Here is a 23,632-nt window from a genome sequence, read left to right as displayed (position 1 = left end):
AAGATGGATTGGTTTTAAAGTTGAAAACACGCATCCTGGTACTGTACATCTGGGAAGAGAAAAAAAAAAAAACTTTAATGTTTGTTCAGGATTTGTTCATTAAGAGCTGATACTAGAGTTTATAGTACAACAGTTAAGCATCAAATTGGACATAGTTCCATAAGCAGAACAACTCAGATATATTCATACCAGCATGTATTGCGAACATTTAGGAGACTGTAAATTGGTTTTTAGTGTTATACAATGGCATAACTCAAACACAGACGCTTGCAGTTCTATGTATCTATTACATGCTGCTTTATTATTACTATAAAAGTTTCTTTTGCAGAGAAAATGCTTCTTCCCTAAACTAGGTTACCAATAGTGCACAGGCCCTGTTGACTTGTAGAATCAATGCTTGATAGGGAGACAACAGACAATTCAGAGTAAATTTGCCCCCAGCTATAGGACTATTTAAACCTTGATACTGACTCTATTTGGATTGACATTCTTTTTTTCAAGGGATGGAGCCTGTGCATGTTATTTTTTCAATTAAGAGACTGAAGCTGCTTTTATATATGTAATGCAACTTTATATTGAAGCACAGGTGTGTGTTGACAAATAGTTTTTTTGTTTGTTTTTTTTTACTAGATTTTGTACATGTTGAGTTTCCAGGTAGAATATAATATTTATTTTTGTACTTTATATTTGTGTTTGTGGCATTTAAGAGTTTACAGTTGAGCACTATTTAAGCGAATAAATACAACATTTAAAAAAAAAAAAATACTTTGCAATTCAAAAAATACAGAACTGTTTAACAGATAACATAAACCAGGTTTGTGTTTTTTTTTTTTTTTTTTTTTTTTTAAATTGTAGGTTAACCCTGTTTATGTATGTGGGGTGCATTTGTAAGTTATTGCAGATGAGGGAGGGTTATTAAATGTATTGGCACATGGAGTGCCAATAGTCCTCTTGTTTGAATGTACCTGTCCAAAAACATTAAAAAAAAAATAATAATAAAAATAGGACAAACTATAAAATTACCCACAAAGTTCAGTCCTGTAAAGGTTTTTTCCCTCCATCCTTTACACTAACTTGGTTGTCCAAATCACAGGGCAAGCCCTAGAACCCTAGTCAAAAGCATGTTAATAGCAATGTACTGTATGTAGATACAACCTTTAGTTTAAAATTGTTAATACAGTATTTCCATTACATAAGTCTGCTTAACTGAGGTTCATTAACTGGATCCACTAGCATTTAGAATGTAGAAGAAACTCACCACTTGTCTCGTAAGACACTACTGCTATATACATAACGTATTACTTCAATTTGGGGCTGCTGCGTTTATTTTAAATTGATCAAAATGACTGCAGCGCTTAAAAGAGGGAGGACGTTATACGAGGGCGACCTTTATTAATAATACTACGATTTTTAAACGCAGCAATATTTTATTACATGATTTATGTCATTTTAGAAGTATCAGGGTTACTTATTTTTTGTAATACGGTAGCCTGCCTGCGTGTGTGGCTAACCTACTTTGACTAAAGTACATTTGTCAGAGACAGTTAACAAGAGACTATTCGGTGGGAGTTGGAAGGTCAGGGGAGTACTGTAACAGCAAATCAGGAGCGTGTATTGGTTGTTAAGGGGCGGGACGATGCTGGTGTGGCAGTTTAAGTCCAAGAGTGTGACGTAAATGTTTTTCTGCACCAAAAATGACCTCAGAATATATGGTATGTGACTGCAGCATCAATTCACATTTTTCAGGGTTTTTTTTTGTAATTGTGCTTTCCAATCGTTCACTTTCCAATTTGGCAGTGCTTTTATTTAATTATTTTCCTAATTACAACTTAATTAAACAGTACCTTAAAACAAATAAGTAAAGCTGTATTTTAATTAAAAGCTTACACATGCAGAGCCTTGTTGTAATTTATAGTACAGTAATGATAATTAGTAGTAAAAGTACCAGACTAATAGGCACATTTAAATGCAACTACTTGCTGCCTTACCCAGTACATGTCAGTCAAGCTGGAGATCCAAATTGCAAATCAATACCACATGTAAATGATCTGCTACAGCTTTTAGTTGTATGTTTTAAAAGGTTGCCATTCTCCATTCTCTTTACTGTCTGATGAAATCATAGTGTGTGTTATTTTGTATTTCTTGACCTTGCCCTGTTTTTATCTGGCAGTTCACCTTTGGTTGAAGAACCTAAACCTTACAAATGTTCTGCACTTCAGCACAAGATTAGGATCCTCTGATCAACATGATAGCAACAAGGAATTGCTATTCCCAGTAGACAGTGTTTAACTAATTGCACAGCAGATAAAACAGTAAATGGGACAACTCATGCATGGTTAGGCATCTAAATTAAGAGGAATTGAACATACATATCAAACTGCTTTGTTTTCTGTAACATGTAGCAGATACATAGATAGCAGAACATTTTCTTTTTTTAATTAATTGGTTGTACTTATTTGGTAGGATAAGTTATGCAAAATACATTAAGTAATCCTTTTTATTTTAAGCCAGTTTACCAAATTTGTAAAATGCAACACATTCAAAAGGCATACATGCCAACAGTCCCTATATGGCCATGACCGATTTCCTAGCAAATGTCCCATGAAGAAAATCTCAATATTATCCTTTGAAATTCTTCACAGGTAGTCTAGCGCGTTCGCTCTCGTGCCATACTTTTTTTCTCTCAGTCTTTTAACAGCTGCTGACCCTCATGCCTGCCTGGCAGGGATCGTGTTCACATGACCAGATCTGAGTTTATCGACATATGTCACATCCAGTCATCTTGCAGTAGCGTATTGTTTCCTCGCTGCGACTGCAATATTATTTAATTTGTATGATTTTTATGAGTATTTTTATGTGTATGTGTGGCAAAGTAGTTAATAGTGTGCAGGTGCAGGTGATTAAAGAACAGACAGACAACTGTAATCCAGGTGCAAAGGTTTGTTTTATTTGTTTTGTCCAGTGCCTGACTGCAAAACAAACAGTAAATAATAATGATGTTAAGTAATACAGCAGTGTGTATTACTTAAATTATAATCCCCGGGTTTGCCCCCCAAATAATAGTCCAGTTTTTATTATACACCCACACAAAACACATACACAAGTCCATTAGTGCGTGAATTAGTGCTAATGCTGAAAACACTTTATTGTGATACAGTGCAGTGCTGTTCAGGGTTTGTGCTGGCCTCTGGTGACAGCCCCGGAATCGCGTTTCGCCATCTAGTAATATATATAACTCAATAAGACAATTACAGACAAACAAAGCAAAACACAAATGTTTTTTATTTCTCACGGGTTCTCCCACAGTCCTTACAGTTCAAAATGCTTTTAAACCAATGGAAGGAACGGGTACATCACTTCGACCCCTATTTATACCGTCACTCATGACCCCTTGGTAAGTGATTACTGCAGCTCCTGTAATTCACAACTGCCGCATTATTTACTTTCTGGGTCAGTGAGTTAGTGTGCTGAAGCTCTGTCTCTTTTCTACATGACCAACTTCTTTTTAACTCTCTTTTTAACAAACAAAATACATTTCAACAAACAAAATACATTTACTTGCACACTCTAAAACAGGAAGTTATATTCTATTCCTAGAACAATTATCCACTAACTTGAGAGCATTAGCTACAGTTAATTTCTACGCATCATTAAAATGTTATATATTTGATATGTTGAATACTTACCGATTTTCAACAAAGAAGTCAGTCTTCTTAGGATGATGAGAACACTGCATTTTCTCCGATCTCTATCTGAAGTTCCACCAAAAGAAAAGAAGACAGTTGTCCTTGGAAGGCATTGTATTGCAGTAGTTGTAAAACAGTAGTTACTTGTTATAAGCTGTTGATTTCTAATAATCTTGCAGCATTCTCTTTGCCTTTGTCGGAAGGTTTCTAACTGGAAATAGTTCATTTGATCAGACAAAACTCACCGTTCAAAGAACACGTTGTAATTGAAAAGTTATGTAGTTTGCAAAAGTGTTCTTGATGTAGTTCTTTTTTACGGGTTATGGGACCTTCCAGAAACAAAACTGCTGACTTTTGTTTTATAAGTCCGTGCTTGCAAATTCCTTATTTGGGTGTTTCACCCTTTCATTATCAAAGTATTTTAGTATTTTTTAAAAAATCTGTATGGGTGGATTCCTGAGTGCGCAAAATAATTACAGGAAAGTTCAGAAATCTGGCTTTCTAACGAGTTGATAACTTTAGGGCTATTTCACTGGACAAAAGCAATATCTGTGAAAAGTCATAAGAACATAAGAAAGTTTACAAACGAGCGGAGGCCATTCGGCTCATCTTGCTCGTTTGGTTGTTAGTAGCTTATTGATCCCAGAATCTCATCAAGCAGCTTCTTGAAGGATCCCAGGGTGTCAGCTTCATATATGATTTTGCTTTAGTGGCTTTGTACTCAAGTGATTTGTATGGGTTTCGCCAGGGTCCCCCTCCATCTAGCAAGTGCCACCCTCAAGGAAGTAAGGCCCAGCACTGCTGAGTCTACGTGGCAGCGTGGTGAGATTTGCCTGCCCCACAAAGGGAGAGGCAAAAAGTGCAAGTGAAAAAGAGGGCATTTGACTATGAGTTTAAATAACAAGGTGATTGAAAACTGGAAGGGGGTTACAGCTAAGTGGGACAAATGGTTACAAATAAGTAGGGATAAACACACAAAACCAGACCTACTGTACGATGTTAGAAATTATGTGGCGAGTGTGTTCAACAAACCTTTAAAAAGTGTGTGATTCACGTTGACGCCAAGGCCGACAGCAGTGAAATAAAAAAGAAAAAAAGTGTATTTCAACACAATATAGTCATTTTTGATCTTTAACCCTTGGTGAAAACCCAAACAATGAATTTGCAAGCATGGATTTATAAAGCAATATTTGACCTCATATGGGGACACATTAAAAAAAAAAAAAAAAAAAAAAAAAAAAAAACTGTAGTCTTTATATGGGGACATATGAAAGACACAAATGTATGATGACCTCATATGAGGATGCCATTTTCCCCCATATAAAGCAATGCAAAAATGTATTTATTATGTGTCTAAAACTACTTTTCAACTATTTTCAATCTTTCATGCATGAGTGGTTTAAAAAAAGACAACTTACACAGAAGATTGTACTCAGGAACTACTATTACAGGAGGCTATGTGGTCCAGTGGTTAAAGAAACAGGCTAGATACCCGGGTCAAATCCCAGATCAGCCACTGACTCATTGTGTGACCCTAAGCAAGTCACTTAACCTCCTTGTGCTTCGTCTTTCGGGTGAGACGATCCTGTAAGTGACTCTGCAGCTGATGCATAGTTCACACACCCTAGTCTCATACCTTGTAAAGCACTTTGTGATAGCTGTCCACTATAGAAGGCGCTATATAAAAATAAAGATTATTATTGCTGTATTATTATTAAAAATAATGGCCCATATGCATAAAAGATGGCAGTAATTTCCAACCATTAAAAAAATATATATACTAGGCAGTATTTAATACACAATTTATAAAACTACTGTCTTGTTATTTTGCCAGCTGGTGAGGGGCTTATATGTGATTTACCGTCATGGATTGTTACAGAGAGATTTTTATCTAACTAATTGTCAGAGGAATGCAAATCAGCTGTGTTACATATTTAACACGTTGATGGCATACATGGTATGTTTATACCATCACGTTGTAGCTACCGGACATGTCTACAGACAGACTGGTTTGTCCGAAATATCGAGATGTCAATTTAAAAAAAAAAAGTATAAATTGCACAATTGCTCATGTGCTGGACGTGAGTGAATGGTTCAGTTAGGGTTAGTGTTTAAAAAAAAATTATGATATTTGTATATGGCGTACATGCACACCTCTTCTTGAAAAAGAACTGCAAAAACCAGAGACGTTAGCACACGTTTCCTTTCCAGCTCACAAGAAAGTATAGACGGCACTGGAGCATCAGCAAGCTCTGGTTATTATGTTTAAAACTTTCATTTTAATGACAAATAACACAAAGCCAGCACTGCGCAGTTACATTAAAATACAATTAATTAGTTAAATGGAGAAAATAAATGTTTTTATGTGTTACTGTATTCCCTCAGTTTGCAAATACCTGCACAATTCACTCAGATCTAATACATACAATACATCTAAAATCTGCAACCTTACCAAACAAAAAGCTTCTTTTAACTAAACAAATAAATACAGCGGGATTCAAAAATCCTGCCTGGCACACAATACTACTCGGTTTCATAGCAAAATTGGATTGCAGAACAGTACATATTTCTTGCAACATTTATGTAGTTACTAAAATAAAACCTCTTGATCCAATTAGACGTACAAGAACACAATTCTGTTTGACATGAATATGTATTTTTCAATGTAAATAGTAAACACACGTACTTTAAAATGACTATGACAAATATGTAAAGGTAAGTACTACCAGCTTTCTGCAAACGGACAGTAACTTTATACGGGAACAGCCTTGTCTCTAGCGGTTCAACTCTTCAGCTCTCCAACTATTATGTTCTAGTTCTCTGCAAAGGTAAATAATAATCTAAATAATAACCCCCTGTTAAGTGGATACTGCTACGAGTCACATAATCTAGATGGTAAAATGTGCAGGGTCTTCTCACTTTTCTGGGAGGATCATGTTCCAAGATATCTACCTCCTCCTGATGTACACACAAGTCTGCCATTTTCTCCACTTAGAGCAATGAATAGGCTACAAACTAGATTTTTATATTTTCCAACCAGTAAGTAGCATATCCTGTTTGGGCGAGTTAACAATGCAATTTAATGTATGTGTTACAAATAACAAAATACTTAAATGACCTAATAATTATGTAATTAAACATAGACTTTTTAAACACAGAAATGATGCTAGGAAATTAGACCGTTAAGACACATTTCATTCTCCACCAGGCACGTGGTAATTATGAGGCCGGTAGTGGTCAATTAATGGCACCATACAGCTTTATGAAATCAAATGAATAATATGTCAATGATAAACATTGTTCTCCAAGGGCACGTTATTCTAAATTTGCATTGAAAGATGTCGTTTGATGGTAAATGGTTTTTATGAATCCTCTGATGAAATAATGTCATGTTAAACACTATTACTGGCATGATAAAGAATATACTGAGTTGTAAATGTAATCCCTATATAAATAACTTGTAACTAGGGTAGTCAAATCTATTAATGCACAAGTTTAAAAATGTTGCCAATACCGTGAGTTGTTCAGTTCTCGACTCTATTAAAAAGCTAATGTTTATTGTTAATAAAACACATTCACAAGAAAGAAAAAAGCGCACCTTTACAAAGTGATCCTCTGAGATTTTTTTTATTTTTTATGTATAAAATAAAATAAAACAGTACACTAGACTATAATTCATAGGTTGCACTACTAAGTAAATAAATTAGAACATTTGTAAATTGCATGAGGTTCACTTCTTAAAACTTTAAAGTAACTACTTTATGGCAGTAAGGTTTGCCAAAGCTGAAGGCCTTCTGATTATGTTATACTCCCCTTTTATCTTTCTGATACAGATGGGGCTCAGCATATTCTAGCATCAGTTTCTACTGTCTGTGTATCATATTAATTAATAAGTAATATGGTCTGTCCAATAAATTAGCATAGATGTCGGTTAGAAGTAATGTTTGTTTTGCATACAGCTAATCTCAAAAGCATTTATTGTACAAGGGGAAAGGTAAGTGGAATGTTATGCCTAAAGCTGTAAATCTTTAAAACTAGATTTTGCATGGAGCCAGCAAAAGTACATTTAATTAGAGCCATAAATGTCATAGATTCCACAGCATTCTTTAAAAATTCACCTAGTATCAAAACCAAGGGTGTATAGGCTTGGTACAAATCTGATTCTGACTGCCAGTGAAAGTGAATTTTAATAGAGAGGAATGGTTTTGTAGTCACAAAAAAAGGAAATGCAAAACAGTTCATGAATCATGACTACCACAGCTGAAACAAAAACCCACGCATGATGTTTACTGTAATTGTGTTCAGCAGCAGAAATCATAGCAGCAACTGTTTTCTGCTTTTTGAGGAAAGCTTCTTAAACTTTCTGCCAAATCTCCCTATCAATGTTTTAGTTTCATCTTGTCAAATTAATGCTGGTGAACAGTATGATTTGTAGTTCTTCTGAGGCCTTAGGAATTTGTTAAAAATAACATACATGTACATCAAAAAATAAAAACAAGTATGGTCATCACAGTCCTCTCTGTACTCGACTAAACCATGACAGGAATCCATCTGCTATAGCAAAGGAAAATACACCAAGCCCTTCACTGCATGGTACATTTTCTTTAATCAGACCTCATATTTTCTCTTACCCGTTTTGCAGATGCAGGCTGCTGTCCCGTTGATCTGTGTCGAGCATAATTAATTGTTTATACATGGATTGTATTGCAAGTCACAGGGATCATATTGCTGTTTACAAAAGCCACCAGTGAAGAATGTAGGGCAGATGCACTCAAATTTCCCTAGGATAGCTGCTCCAATGCACTAGGCACCGTTCAGGCAGGGGTTAGGTTCACACTCATTCACATCCTGGGTGCAGTCAGCTCCTGTCCAGTCAAAAGCACATGTGCATCTGATAAAGAAAAAATACAAAAAAGCATTATTTCAAACATGTATTACTCGTATGCAATCTGACACATCATTATCTTCAGGATATACATGAAATACCTATGACAGATACAGTCAGCACTCGGATATCCGTTACAAAATGAAATAATCAGATATGCATCAAACTTGTTTAACCGTGACTGAAGTCAAAATTTTGTAGGGTTGGATACGTGATTGCTGACTAAATAGTTTTTGGCGCTAATTATGGTCATTGTGGATTAACTTTGGGGGAGGCATCATGAGATGTATTCTTCTTTGCATAACATTACCATTGCGAATGCTATAGTGATCAGGCCATTCTTTTCTCTGATGGATAATAATGATGGTGGTGATCTTGGCAAGGGCCCCACAGGCAGGGTTGCATTGGCCTTTGCACTCCTGTAGGTTGGGAAGAAAAATTGTTTGGGGATTATTCACTTCGTGTGGCTTCAATAACCCCTACTAGTCAGGTGCCCGTCTAGTCTAGTCCATGGCTTCTCATGGTGCTCAGTAGCTTGGTAACATGCATTGCTTCCAGACAGTTCGCTAGACAGCAGGAACGGAGGTCACCTGTTGGTCAACAGATTGGAATTGAGCATTACAAGAATTGGGTAAAATGTATAAAAAACGATAAAATACACACACATTCATAACTGATAAAACACATACATTCATAGCCACAATCCACTTTCTTTTTTTACAATATACAATATTGTACAATAATTATGTCCAAAAGGTTAGCAGTTGAATAACTTGTTCATGTAACCTGTATACAACCTGTGTTTTGAAAGCTATATGAACCCTTAATGAATTTCTATTATCTTAAATGTTTAAAAGTATTATTTTAAATGCTAACTTTGGTGAAGTTCAAGGGGCATGAAGCAGGGCTTCGCTATGTCCGACATTGGACCAGAAAGGGAAAATTGTAATGTCAGACCTGGTCCAACATAGGACCACAAAGGATTAAAAGCCTTGGTTGGGCCCCATTCATATGAAAATCTTCATTCTGCTTCCTTCGAGTCCAGAATCACTAAGTCTCTAATTCAAGCCGACAACTTTCTAATCAGCCTAGATGGAAAAATAATTAATGGCTGGAACCTTCCCAATTCCGTTCCCCGTATTCAGGATTAGCCCCATCTGAATAGTGACCTGCAAAATATCAGGAAAAGCGCCTAATCATCAATATTTCCACCCTGAGAGGCAATTCCAATTCCATTCGCAACGCCCTAATTCCCCACGATCAGTTCTCCCTTAATTACATTACAGCTTCCGTAAATCCATCAGAACAGCAGGTCATGGCGCTTGGCTCGCAAAAGCGGATATTTCAGATGTTTTTAAGTCATGCCCATTCATCCCTCCCTCCGCCACCTGTTCAGGATCTACTAGGAAGATTACTTTTTCCTTATATCCCCCCCACCTTCAGACCTCCTACAATCAAACAATCTCCAATTTGCGATCCCTATTTTCTTCAGTAGACATTCCACTCTCTGATGACAAAACCATCAGCCCAGCAACCCGACTAGAATTCCACAGAATCACCTAGGACACCGTCAGATCTGAAGCCAGCCTCCCACTCAACACACTGGAGTACATTTGTCATCTCATTAACAATTTCCAAGTATCAAAATCAATCTCCAAAAGCCACCTGTTATCCCCCCTCGGCCACTTCAATTCGCATTATTCCCCAACGCAGAACATTCATATCGTGATTCTCACTCTCGCCTCAACTGCAAAAACCTGGATTCTCATGTAAACATCTTCAGAAGCAAGAAAAAACATCAGAATGTGGTACACCTTGCTGCAACACTGGAACAATCAACAAATAAAATTCAGCATCTTCAAGCACTGAATGTATTCAGAGTTTAGATTATGAAATATTACATGTATGTAAGAAGGAAGAAAAAAAACAATAGAATCTTGTAAATTACCTAGTGTTTTAACATGACTACAAGTAACAGAGAATAGGGAGTTGCAGTAATCAATCCTTGAAGATACAAAAGAATGCATCAGTTACTCACTATCTGGTCGGGAAAGAATACTTTTCAATTTTGCAATATTTCTTAGATGGAAGAAAGATGTTTGTAACATTTCTAATTGTTTCTTTTTGTAATATGTATTAATAATTTTATCCTTGTAAAGGACTTTGCAGCGATCTATCACGAAAGGTGCTATATAAAAATAAAGATTGATTGATTGATTGAATACTATAAAATAGGTTCTATTTGAATATCAGGATCTTATTGTCATAGAGTGACTTTGAAGTACCCCCTCCTGTTCTACAAAGTTAGAAGTAGAAGTTCATGATGGCAAAGGCCCTAATCTGAATTAAATTAATGTCTATTTTAATGTTATTACTTTATCTAACTTAATTAGGATAATATTCATGCATGTGTCACCTGGCTGATGCGCCCAATATAATTTTTGCACAAAATAAAGAAATCCACTAATAAAGCAACATTTAGAAAATAATTCCTGAAAATGTTTTAAAGGATGGGATATTTAAATCTGTGGAGGAGCAGCAGCAGTTTCCAACCAAATGAAGGCAACACAAAAGGGATGGAAGTTAAAATCTTTAATAAAGCTGATCAGCAGCATAAAAACTAGCACACAATACAATTTAAATGGAGTTCTCCAAAGTATGTTTCTGTCCACTGCAGTCCATGCCACTGAATCCTGGCAGCAATATACCACACCAAGCCCTGATGGTTTCACTCCAGCCCCACGTATCTAGGCTCAATTCCACAAACACAGCAGGCTTCTTCAGCACTGTAGACTTGTCAGGTGCGGTTGTTTTTTTTAGCAGCACAATGGTAACTGACAGCAAAATAAACTAGAAAAACAACAACAAGGAAACAGATAACCAGCAAGGGCACTTCTAATCAATGGTAATCCTGACAGGGAGAAAATGTAAACCAGCAATCAGGCAAAGAAAAATTAAAATATGAATAAACATAACTTTTGCAAGGGAGCTGTGAATTGCCCAACCAGCTCCCTCAGGCAACAGCAACTGGCCTTCTCAGCTACATGTCTCAGCCCAGGTGTCTCGTTCAATCAGAGTCATGGCCCTGAAAAATAATAAATCACACAAATCATAAGTGAAACAAAAAATAATACACACATACAAATCATAAAAAAGTGCACTGCATCGTCACACACGTGATACATGCCCCAGATACAGAAACTGCCCCCCTCCCAAAGTTATTTGTTTATCAATACAATTTCATATCACTAGCAAACAGGTGTGATTAATCGATCAATAGACATGTCTAAATTAAAACAATAATAATAATAATAATAATAATAATAATAATAATAATAATAATAATAATAATAATAATAATAATAATAAATAATACATGCTTCTTTAGTAAAGAAAGAAAAGAAAATAGTTCAAAGCAGGCATCAGTGATTCCAATAACTGGCAGATTACTTTGAATCCTGTAAACCTCTCAAACACCACAGCATATTTCACTTTTTTTTTTTCTTTTTTCTTCTTGAAATCACATGTTAAATGTTAGAGGGATTTACCAGCTATGGCTAGACTGTGAAAGATTAACAGTCTGTTATAGTTTCAACCTGTTCCACCTTATTGGTTCATGTGGCAATAAATACTGGATACATGTATCTAGGGCACATGAGGTTAAAACCCTGATCTGGGATTTTAATTTCTAAGAGAACTTTACCAGGTGGCTCCAAGAATATATGCCACATGGTGGCAGTGAAGACACAGCATCACTGATGTGATAACAGCATAGGAAAGACACCATCCCCCACTCCTAACCAAAAGCTTTTCCCTCATTAAGGGGGCACAGTATTACCAGCTTTTCTCCCGTGAACTGCAGTTCCGCAATGCATTACCTGCTGTGAGCTTTGAATTTATTAATTTGTTTTACTTACCATTTGCAATGCATTACTACTGCTGATTTCGAATGAACATAGAATAGTTTGCTAGTGACAGAGGTTGCTTGTTCACCACTGTAAAGTTAAAATCAGAGGATGCAGAGAATCAAAATGACTGGTGTGCTTTGCAGCCATAACAGATTTCCACTTGTTTAGAACTGTAACTTACCAGTAGTCATTGAGGAGATCTGTGCAAGTTATAGTATTCTTACAGGGATTTGAGTAGTCACATTCATTATATTCCTGCTTACAAAACTCTCCCTCCCACCCAGGCAGACAGATACAATGATAGCTCTGTGGCAAATCAACAGCATCGCTGAATCAATCCAAGTGAAGTACAGTGTGTTTTTCTTTACATTCAGGGGTTGCTTCCTGACCAATACACAGTTTGCATCAAATGCTGGCAGCACAACCTACATACATTTTTATACAGTTTGATAATAACAACTCTGCACTCACCTTGATTCCTAAGTAATGATGTATGATCTTTCAGATTTATTTTCTTAACTGGGAATAAGCTTTTGACAAACTAAAGTCTATAAATTGACAACACCAACCCACCACCCCCCCCCCCCCCGGGGGGGGGGGGGGGGTAGATCTTCTCAATGTAGTGGTTTATTCAACTGTTTTTTCTAAATGTTTAATACAAGTGTCCAATGAATGAGATTTTAGCTCATTTAATTATTACCAAACCAAAAACAGACTTCCTCATGCCATTCCAATCATGTGACAATGTGAGCTTTAAACTCCGCTTAGCCCCTCCCTCTCTACTTTTACTTATAGAGAGGAGAGAATAGGTGAGGCTGCCAGAGTTGAAAGGTCACATTGTCACGTGATCTGAAAAAAAATGTGTTCAGGCACGGCCCTTAGGATTCTAAGACAAATAAAAAACAAACAAGTACAGGCTTATTTAGAGAAAAATTATAATAATGCTACAATGGAGAAATTGCAAACACCATAAAACTGTAAAGAGAAATCTAAAAATAAAATAATACATTTGAAGTTGTTCTTTAAGGTTATTGGATATATTGGTATGTACGAACTATAAGCTTTTTTAATTGTATACTTACATAAAGTCTTTTTTTGTGTGTTTTATTTAAGTGACATTTGCCAGTGTCATTTTATTTTTTATGTCTTTTCCTTGAGGATGGTAATGTTTTTAATGGGTTTTAATCACAGCTGATATGTAATATCCACACACATAAAATCCGCTCTGATTACACAACAGCATAATTTTACATTATTGTCCAAAAAAAAGTATACTGTGCACAGAGTACACAGATAACACAACATGTTGTAATGGCTTAGCATCTCAGCCCACTGAACTGATTTGAGAGACAAGGGCTGGAAATAAACTGCTAAACTCATGGTCAAAGATGGACATCTATAGCATGCAACTAGTCGAGGAGGAAGTATGTGTCTTATGCTGATGTCAGTATTATTAGGACTCAGTCACTAGTAAGAGATCTATTATAGTGTCTAGGTGTCCCATCCCTCTGTACATCAGCAGCTGTGATGGTAAGTTGGCATCGCTGTGCCACATACATCATTAGTCATCTTTAAATTTGTTTTAAAAAACAGACCTTCAAAGAAAGATAACTTAATACTGGTATCACTCACAAGAAATCTAGAGCTGTGTACAAATGTTGCAAGTTACTAGAAACTCAACATTGAGGGGTTTACCTGTAACAGAAGTTTACAAAATCTCCAGATTTAACCTCAACAACCATGAAGAGCAATTTGAGTAAATGGGTTTATGTCCTCTGCTAAATGCAGCATCAAGTTTGTGTTGATTATATGGGTGGAAAAGTGGAAAATGAGACAATCAATTGTTCTGCTTGAAATGGAAGATATTGCATTGAACAGTTGGTGAAATATTGAGGCATTGGACCTTCGGTATTGTGTGTCTGTATGTGGTATAATAATGTGCCAGTTGACCACTAATCTAAATATTGATGAAGTAATACTCATACTCATAAGGAAACTTAATGTGACCACGCACACTACCCAAGTCAGTTGAATCTGAAAATGTGACTGACAAAGGAAATACAAGTGACTCAAACTAGTTTCAAAAATATGACTTCAACTTACTGGTGCAAATGTGACTTACTTTTTCAACTCCACAATTAGGTTTTCTTCTTATAAATTGCATAGGGGAAAAAATATACATTGTATATTTTTTAATATGGAGCTTTTGATAGTGTAATAAAACAGAAAAATACATCATTTACATTATCAAACCTATGTATTTGAACTGTGGGTGGGCCAGGTTTTATCACAAAGGGTGAAAAATAAAAGAAGCAACAGAAATATACTGTATTTCAGTGCCTCAAGATTAAAAGTCCAATAAAAGAGTGAATTAATACAGAACTGCTTGCTTAACATTGCAACATATATAATTGTATAAATTGCATAAAGTTTACAAAAGAGAGGAGGCCATTCGGCCTATCTTGCTCGTTTGGTTGTTAGTAGCTTATTTATCCATGAATCTCATTAAGCAGCTTCTTGAAGAATCCCAGGGTGTCAGCTTCAACAACATTACTGGGGAGTTGGTTCCAAACCCTCACAATTCTGTGTGTAAAAAAAGTGCCTCCTATTTTCTTTTCTGAATGCCCCTTTGTCTAATCTCCATTAGTGGCCCCTGATCCTTGTTTCTTTTTTCAGGTCAAAAAAGTCCCTTGGGTCGACATTGTCAATACCTTTTAGAATTTTGAATGGCTGAATCAGGTCGCCGCGTAGTCTTCTTTGTTCAAGACTGAATAGATTCAATTATTTTAGCCTGTCTGCATATAACATGCTTTTTAAACCCGGAATATTTCTGGTCGGAATAAATTTGCACTCTTTCTAGAGCAGCAATATCCTTTTTGTAGTGAGGTGACCAGAACTGAACACAATATTCAAAATGAGGTCTTACTAATGCATTGTACAGTTTTAACATTAATTCCAATGATTGAAATTCAAAACTTTTCACAATATATTCGAGCATCTTGTTGGCCTTTTTTATAGCTTCCCCACATTGTCTAGATAAAGACATTTTTGAGTCAACAAAAACTCCTAGGTCTTTTTCATAGATTCCTTCTTCAATTTTAGTATCTCCCATATGATAATTATAATGCACATTTTTATTTCCTGTGTGCAGTACCTTACACTTTTCTCTATTAAATGTCATTTGCCATGTGTCTGCCCAGTTCTGAATCTTTTCTAGATCATTTTGAATAATCATTGCTGCTGCAACAGTGTTTGCCACGTCTCCTATTTTTGTGTTGTCTGCAAATTTAACAAGTTTGCTTACTATACCAGAATCTAAATCATTTATGTAGATTGGGAATAGCAGAGGACATAATACTTATCCCTGTGGTACTTCACTGGTTACCTCACTCCATTTTGAAGTTTCTCCTCTAATCAGCACTTTCTGTTTTCTACATGTTAACCACTCCCTAATCCATGTGCATGCATTTCCTTGAATCCCTACTGCGAATTAATCTTTTATGCTGGACTTTGTCAAAAGCTTTCTGGAAATCTAAATAAACCATGTTATATGCTTTGCAATTATCCATTATCGATGTTGCATCCTCACAAAAATCAAGCAGGTTAGTTAGACACAATCTCCCTTTCCTAAAACCATGATGACTGTCTCCCAGGATACTGTTACCATATAGGTAATTTTCCATTTTGGATCTTATTATAGTTTCCTTAACTTTGCATATAATAGAAGTCAGGCTTATTGGTCTGTAGTTACCTGGTTCTACAAAGAGGATTCAGCAAAGAGGACAGAATGGACAGGCGCTGTTGTGGATCCTATTAGGATTGAAGACTTTGTTACAGCTGTTTGTTGATCCTACCGGGGATTGAAGACTGTTGCTGAGTTTGTTAATTCTATTTGGTATTGAAGTCTTTGTTGACTTTTATACAGCACACTTCAACAGATTGAGTTTCCAAACCAGCCAACCAATAGTCTAAGCTTCAAGAAACTGTTGAGTATAATTCCAGTTGCATTTTCCTTCCATGGAACTAAATTAATTAATTGTAACACATTCACAAAGAATTGGACTTTCAGTTATTTAGTTTGCACACCTTGCATGTGAAACAACTTTTTGTTAAACTTGACGAAGTACTATAAGTATAAGTAATCTATAGATAACTATAAGTAATTTACCTCATATTGTAGAAGAATTTATTTATTTAAAAATAAACTTGCTATATCCTTAATTATATATATATATATATATATATATATATATATATATATATATATATATATATATATATATATATATATATATACCATTAGTAAACTTAATGTGATATATTCTAAGATTGTCTGCACCATTTCAGTTTAGGCTGTGTTTGTGTGTGTGTGTGTGTGTGTGTGTATTAGCAAGCTACTAGCTACGCCACACCTTGCACACTGTTGCTGAGTGCTGCTGTGTGTATGTGTGAGGATAAACAGTGTTATATTTCACTGGTCCTGCTAGCTGCTTGAATACAGGGTGAAAGCTTTGACTGGTAGTTTTGTACTTTGAAGCTAAGAGATTTACAAAAAAAAAAAAAATTGCATGCTGATAAAGGGCATTTGCAGACAACTATATTGTATAGTACTAAAGTGTTGAATATTCAGGGTTCTTGAGTTAACACTCCAGATCCTAGGCCACCAGAAGTAGGTGCCATTGGTGGACATGATCAGGGCATAGGGGCGAAGCCCAAGGTTACTGCCATGGAGCCTCAAGCTCTGTTATATGAAGCTGTCCCCTTACAAAGTGTTGTGGTGTCCCCAAATAACCATACTGCATCCTCAACAAGCTTGTAACAAGTACACCCCTAACTATAAATAGGGCATGTCATCTGAGTTATGGGTTGGCTAGAGCAGAGAACTGCACCAATCAGGTTGAATATGCTGGCTTTCCCATGCACCCAACTAGAATTCCTCAAGCAATGGCACAGCCAAATGTTAGTGGCCCTGGGGGAAATTTTAATCCTTATTATACCCTAATCCCTCCATACACAATGACATCATCACAACAAGTTAGGAGTGTGCCTGTGTTTAACCCTTTGCAGTCCTATGTCTGACCAGGTCCAACATTACAATTCAACATCATCAAAAAGATGTCAAGCACAGGTCCCTAGTAGTGTTTGATTTTGGCATTGAATACAGGAAGAGGAAGTCCAATGGGAATGCTAACAAGCTGTCTAGAATGCCATGGGAGGTGGTCGTTGAAACTCAACGTACTTGTCAATCCTTTCGACTACTGCATAACCAACAATGGATGGACTCTATAAGGAAGTTGAAGAAAGACCAGTGAATGAGCAGGAACAGTATAGAGCCCTTGGAACAGATGCACTCCCAGTGATCACAAAGCAAGAGGTTCATGCTGAGCAAAGAGGGGATCCGGTGATAGGATGCACGTTGTACTACAGTATGCGAAGCTCTAAACCAAACCACGAGGAGAGGGTCAATGAAGATAAACTGGTGCTATTGCTACTGAAAAAATGGCCAAGACTGATGATCCAAGGTGGGATTTTGTACCATAAGACTATAACCGAAGGGGAATGATGAATCAGTTGTTGTTGCACATGAAGTGTAGAACAGGTGTGAAGACAAGTCTGCATAACGACTCAGGTCATTTTGGCACAGACCAGATATTTGCCTTGGTTCATGAGAGGTTTTACTGGTCCCTTATGTTCAATGAGATTAAGGATTGGTGTGAAAGATGTGAAAGATGCTGCCTTCACAATACTGTAGTCACAGGTGTCCGAGCACCACTTGTCAGTATTCATACGAGTGCACTGTTAGAACTCGTCTGCATTGATTTCCTAACACTGGAACAGTCAAGGGGAGGGGTTGAGAATGTGCTTGTGGTAACTGACCTATACAAGCTAACAGGAACTACAAAAACACACATAACACCGTACCACCCGCAAGGGAACAGGACAACAGAACGCTTTAACTGCACATTGGTGAACACACTTGGAAAGTTAGCTCCAAACTTGAAGGCCAATTAAACAGATTACATGGATGCAATGACTCATGCATACAACTGTACGCTCCACAATGACTGGCAACATTCCACACTTCCTCATGTTTGGAAGACACCCAAGACTTCTCGAGGATTTAATGTTTGGATTGTCGTTGGAAGAAGAACCTGTGGAGTATAGCAATTATGTCAACAGTCTGCGTGAGTGCTTGTCGTTTGCATTTGAACAAGCCAATGCAATATCCAGAAGTGCCAAGGAGAGGCAGAAGCACCAATATGACAGAAAAATCAAAGATGTGGAGTTTAATTCTGGACACTGGGTTCTCGTGAAGGTGACACACTTGGATGGAAGACAGAAGCTGGGTGACCACTGGGAGAACCAACCCTATATCATGGTTAAGAAGCAGCAAAACATCTCTTTTTATGTAGTGAGGTTTGAAGATGGGCAACCTCTAATCCCAATGTATGTTGTTCCAGTGGAGAATATTAGTCCTGAAGAGATGTGACAAGTCCAGTTACCCATGATGGAAAGAGATGAGCTGGATATAAAAGAGAGTGAAGCAGACAATGAAGTAGACATTTTGAGTTACCCAATGCAAGGTACTGGGTACGGAGTGCTGACTGAAACATCTCATAGTCCTGAAGTGGATCAGAAAGAGAAAGAGATGTTGCATTAACAGATGATAAACCCGTAACATTAGTGAGGGAAGGTATGCTGGAGCCAAGCAGAGCTAAAGAGAGTTCCCCACACCCGCCAAGTGTTACCGATAGTTCAATTGTGGAATTAGAAGAGCTGTCTAGAGAGCCAGATCACCTATCCAGTTTTGACCAAACAAAAGAAAAGCTGGAGCAAAGTGAAGAAATTGAACCTGAAAGGAGTTACCCCACTTGAATCAGGAATCCTCCCAACAGATTGAGCTACAAACAACAAGTTCCAGTTGCTAAAATCAAGACAGAGATGGAGAAGGTGGCAAGGGGAAGGAAATTGTGAAACAAAATATAGAAAAAGAAGAAGCAACTCCTCCTTGACAGTGCATAGTTGAGGGTTTTGTTAGTTATTTTTAATGGCAGGTGTGTCATCTCTTAAACTAGGGGTGGATGTAGCCTGGTGGCTTTCTGCATCCATTATAAAAACAAATGATAGTGTTTAGCAGCCAGGGGGAACTCTTAAAAGGATTGTGCATTTAGATTTTTGGGAAACTTGACCTAGCACCCCTTCACTTCCTGTGTTGTTTTAATTGAAGGTAAGATGGAGTAAAATTCTATGCTCACAATCTAATAAAAATAATGTTTACCATCCAATTATCATTATGTCAATAGTTAATGGTTAATGGTTAATGTAATTTTGCAGATGTATATTTTTGCAGTTTGATTTTGTTTAAGGCTGAAAATAATTACCTTGTGTCTGAAACCTGAAATGAGTGTGGGTGAATGTCAGAGTAATGAACCTATTTACTGTATTTTATTTTATTACTGCTACTGATTATTAATACTGTAATTATTACTTCCAGTGCTGTTTTAAGTGAAGATGCCAAACTAAGACAGAGTGCAAAGAAAGAAAATAAAACTATGCTTTGTCACCTGCATCCACTGTAACTGTTCTTGTTGTAAACTCAAATTAATAAACAGCACAATGCAAAGTAACAATCATTACCATTGCTGTTTAATACTGGCCGGTTATTGAAGTATAGAGCTGTTGAGTATAGAGCTGGGTAGAACTGTGAATTAACTACATTTTATATATATATATATATATATATATATATATATAGGTGAGAACCAAAAATGTACTTTCCGTCCATATGAAAGGAATGTATATATTTCGTTCTTTTATAAGCAAAAAAACAAAGGAACGGGTTGTTTAATTTGCCCGCTTATTAAAGTCAGGTCACGATGCTACAATGTTTTGAAACACTGTAACATATATATATATATATATATATATATATATATATCTATATAGATATATATATATATTTATGGTAACACACACACACACACACACACACACACACAGTACTGTGCAAAAGTTTTAGGCAGGTGTGAAAAAATGCTGTAAAGTAAGAATGCTTTCAAAAATAGACATGACACTGCATGCTTTAAAAATAGACATTCACGACTGAACTATGCATGAAAACACAGGAACTGGAGTACAGAAAAAATGGCAGCAGGTGCTCTGGACTGATGAGTCAAAATTTGAAATATTTAGCTGTAGCAGAAGGCAGTTTATTCGCTGAAGGGCTGGAGAGCGGTACACGAATGTGTGTCTGCAGGCAACAGTGAAGCAGAATTAATGGTCTCCTCAATGCTGAGAAGTACAGGCAGATACTTATCCATCATACAATACCATCAGCGAGGCATCTGATCGGCCCCAAATTCATTCTGCAGCATGACAGCGACCCCAATCATACAGCGAAAGTCATTAAGAACTATCTTCAGAGTAAAGAAGAACAAGGAGTCCTGGTAGTGATGGTATGGCCCCCACAGAGCTCTAATCTCAACATCATCGAGTCTGTCTGGGATTAAATGGAGAGAGAGAAGCAACTGAGGTTGCCTAAATCCACAGAAGAACTATGGTTAGTTCTCCAAGATGTTTGGGCCAACCTACCTGCCGAGTTCCTTCATAAACTGTGTACCTAGCAGGATTGATGCTGTTTTGAAGGCAAAGGGTGGTCACACCAAATATTGATTTGATGTAGATTTTATTTCTGTTCACTCACTTTGCATTTTGTTAATTGATAAATATAAACTATTAACATTTCTATTTTTGAAAGCATTCTTACTTTACAGCATTTTTTCACACCTGCCTAAAACTTTTGCACAGTACTGTATATAGTGGAGCCCTCATTTCAATTGAAACCCAGCCTGTTTCATATTATTTTTATGGTCATCATATTGTCCTAGATATCTTAAATTATGTAGCTACCAACGAACTGTCCATGGCAAACACATTGCAAGGTTACACACCATACAAGGGTTACATATCATCACATGTCACTGCATATACAACCTTGTTTAAGTAGTTTCTTTTACTATATATAAAAATATCTATTATTTTCACCTTTATTGTCCTTTATGCACCCTGTCCTAAACAACACTACATATGTGATTTAATATAGTCACTCATGGGAAAACCAAGGACAAGAATTGCTTCCCAACAGCCAGCACCAATTCCCTATTCCCAATTAGAAGTAAGCATTTGGCATAGCTATGAAAAGTCAGCTATATCTACTGCCTCTTTTCCTCAGGAGGCAATAGCTCATCACAACACTGAAGAGGGAGACCTATATCTGCACTAAGATGGATAGCAGACAGGTGACTAGAGATATGTTGGTAGATAAAATGACAAATTAAAGAGACACATACAAACATACATACAAACACTTACATATACACGCACACATGCATATGCACACATACTTGCATGCATACACATAACCATACATACATACATTTCTTGTTCTGATTTTTAATCTCAATAAATAGAACCTAATTATATAGACTACAACAATTATAATAATGTGTTGATTCTCTTTTGATTTTAACTTCATCAAAATCTTCTAGGGCTAATAGTCAGTTCATCCTCTGTTTTATCATTAAAAATGTAAAGAGGCATGCATCTTTGCAGCATTACAGCTATACACATGGCCAGTGACAGCAGTAATTGCAGTTCTTACAGGAGCAAATTTATTACAACCCTCACATTGGTCCCAGGATTCTTCATTATCCTTAAGATTTACCACGTAATCTATGCTGTCACTCTGTCTCTGTACATGTAGCTGCTATTACTCTCATTAAATGGTTTGGTTCCTTGGTGGCAGAAGCATTTTTTATCTGCCTGGAGATGCATGGCTTTCTCTGACTCTCTGCATTGTACGCAGTCACAGTTTTGTCTGCAACACATGGCAGCAGAGAGCCCAAAGGGGTATGACAGACCCAAAGGCAGCAGAGTCAGGTATCCATGAAGGAAGAGTCAGCTAACTAATACAAAAAGCCATTTTTAAAGATGTTCTATTTAATCCCCAAATAAACCCTTATTCCCAAACAGAGTCACTCACAATTACTATATGAGGCAAACAGCAACACAGGCCACCAAGGATCCCTTCATAGCAGAGTCATTATGAATGCAGGGAGAAAAAAAAAACAAACAAACAGCTGTAGGCTAAAGGCTGCCTCCTTCATTTTTTTAAACCCAGTTTACTGGCTTGTTATGTATACCCCTGGTATGGCTGTGACAGGGCAGCTCTAAGTAAATCTTCTTTTTCATTACACCTTTTTTTGTGCAGTACTTTAGAAGCAGAGAAATATTTTTTGATGGCAAAGTATACTAAATCAGTTTTAAAAAGATTTATACATCCATGTTATGCAATGCCAAAAAAAAAAAAAAGGAAAAAGTAATTTGAACAGTAAATTTGTCAAGGCTATGTATAATATTTGGCAGACATAAAACAATTGTTATTATACTTGGATGACTGTTGTTTGCTTATGAAAATATGAAACTTGTTTTACTGCTGAACAACAGTCTGCTTTGTATTTCTGTGATTATATTAACTCTGTACTGTGTGATCCATTATTTAAATAAGGACACACCACTACCACTTAACAGATCCAAACATGTTTTACAGTATTTGGTCAATGAAACTCAACATGTATATGATACTGGTAATGTGTTCTTGATTTGCACATCAGAGAACATCTATTAATTAAAACAATTCCTCATTAGCTGCTGAAGTGGCCCAAAGAAATATAAACTGTCACACCACAAGCACAATGTTTTTTTGGTAAACTGACTCTTGAAGTCATTTCTCTAGTCAGACGAGACAGGCTACATTTGAGTAAATGACCTACTCCTATTCTCCAGTCTGTAAATGGGTTGTAACAGTAGGATTGCTTCACATTAGAGTGACCAGCCAGGCTGAACTTACCATCACAGCAGTATCCACTCAGGCAAGAGTCGGAACTGGACTCACTGACATTGATCTCACAACGTGGACCTGCAAAGCCCTTTGCACACTGACAGCGGAATCCAAGGGGAAATGTGTCCAACTCCACCTCCTCCACACACAGCCCCGTTCTCACAAGGATTACTGGCCTGAACCACAGTTAGAACCTGGGAAAAGAAACAGGTGCGGCTGTCAGGACAGAGATAATGAACCTGCGACTACATCT

Source organism: Polyodon spathula, chromosome 6 (assembly GCF_017654505.1).
Source record: "Polyodon spathula isolate WHYD16114869_AA chromosome 6, ASM1765450v1, whole genome shotgun sequence".
Lineage (NCBI taxonomy): Eukaryota > Metazoa > Chordata > Actinopteri > Acipenseriformes > Polyodontidae > Polyodon > Polyodon spathula.
The sequence above is the reverse complement of the archived record's forward strand: the minus strand, read 5'-3'. Positions refer to the sequence as shown.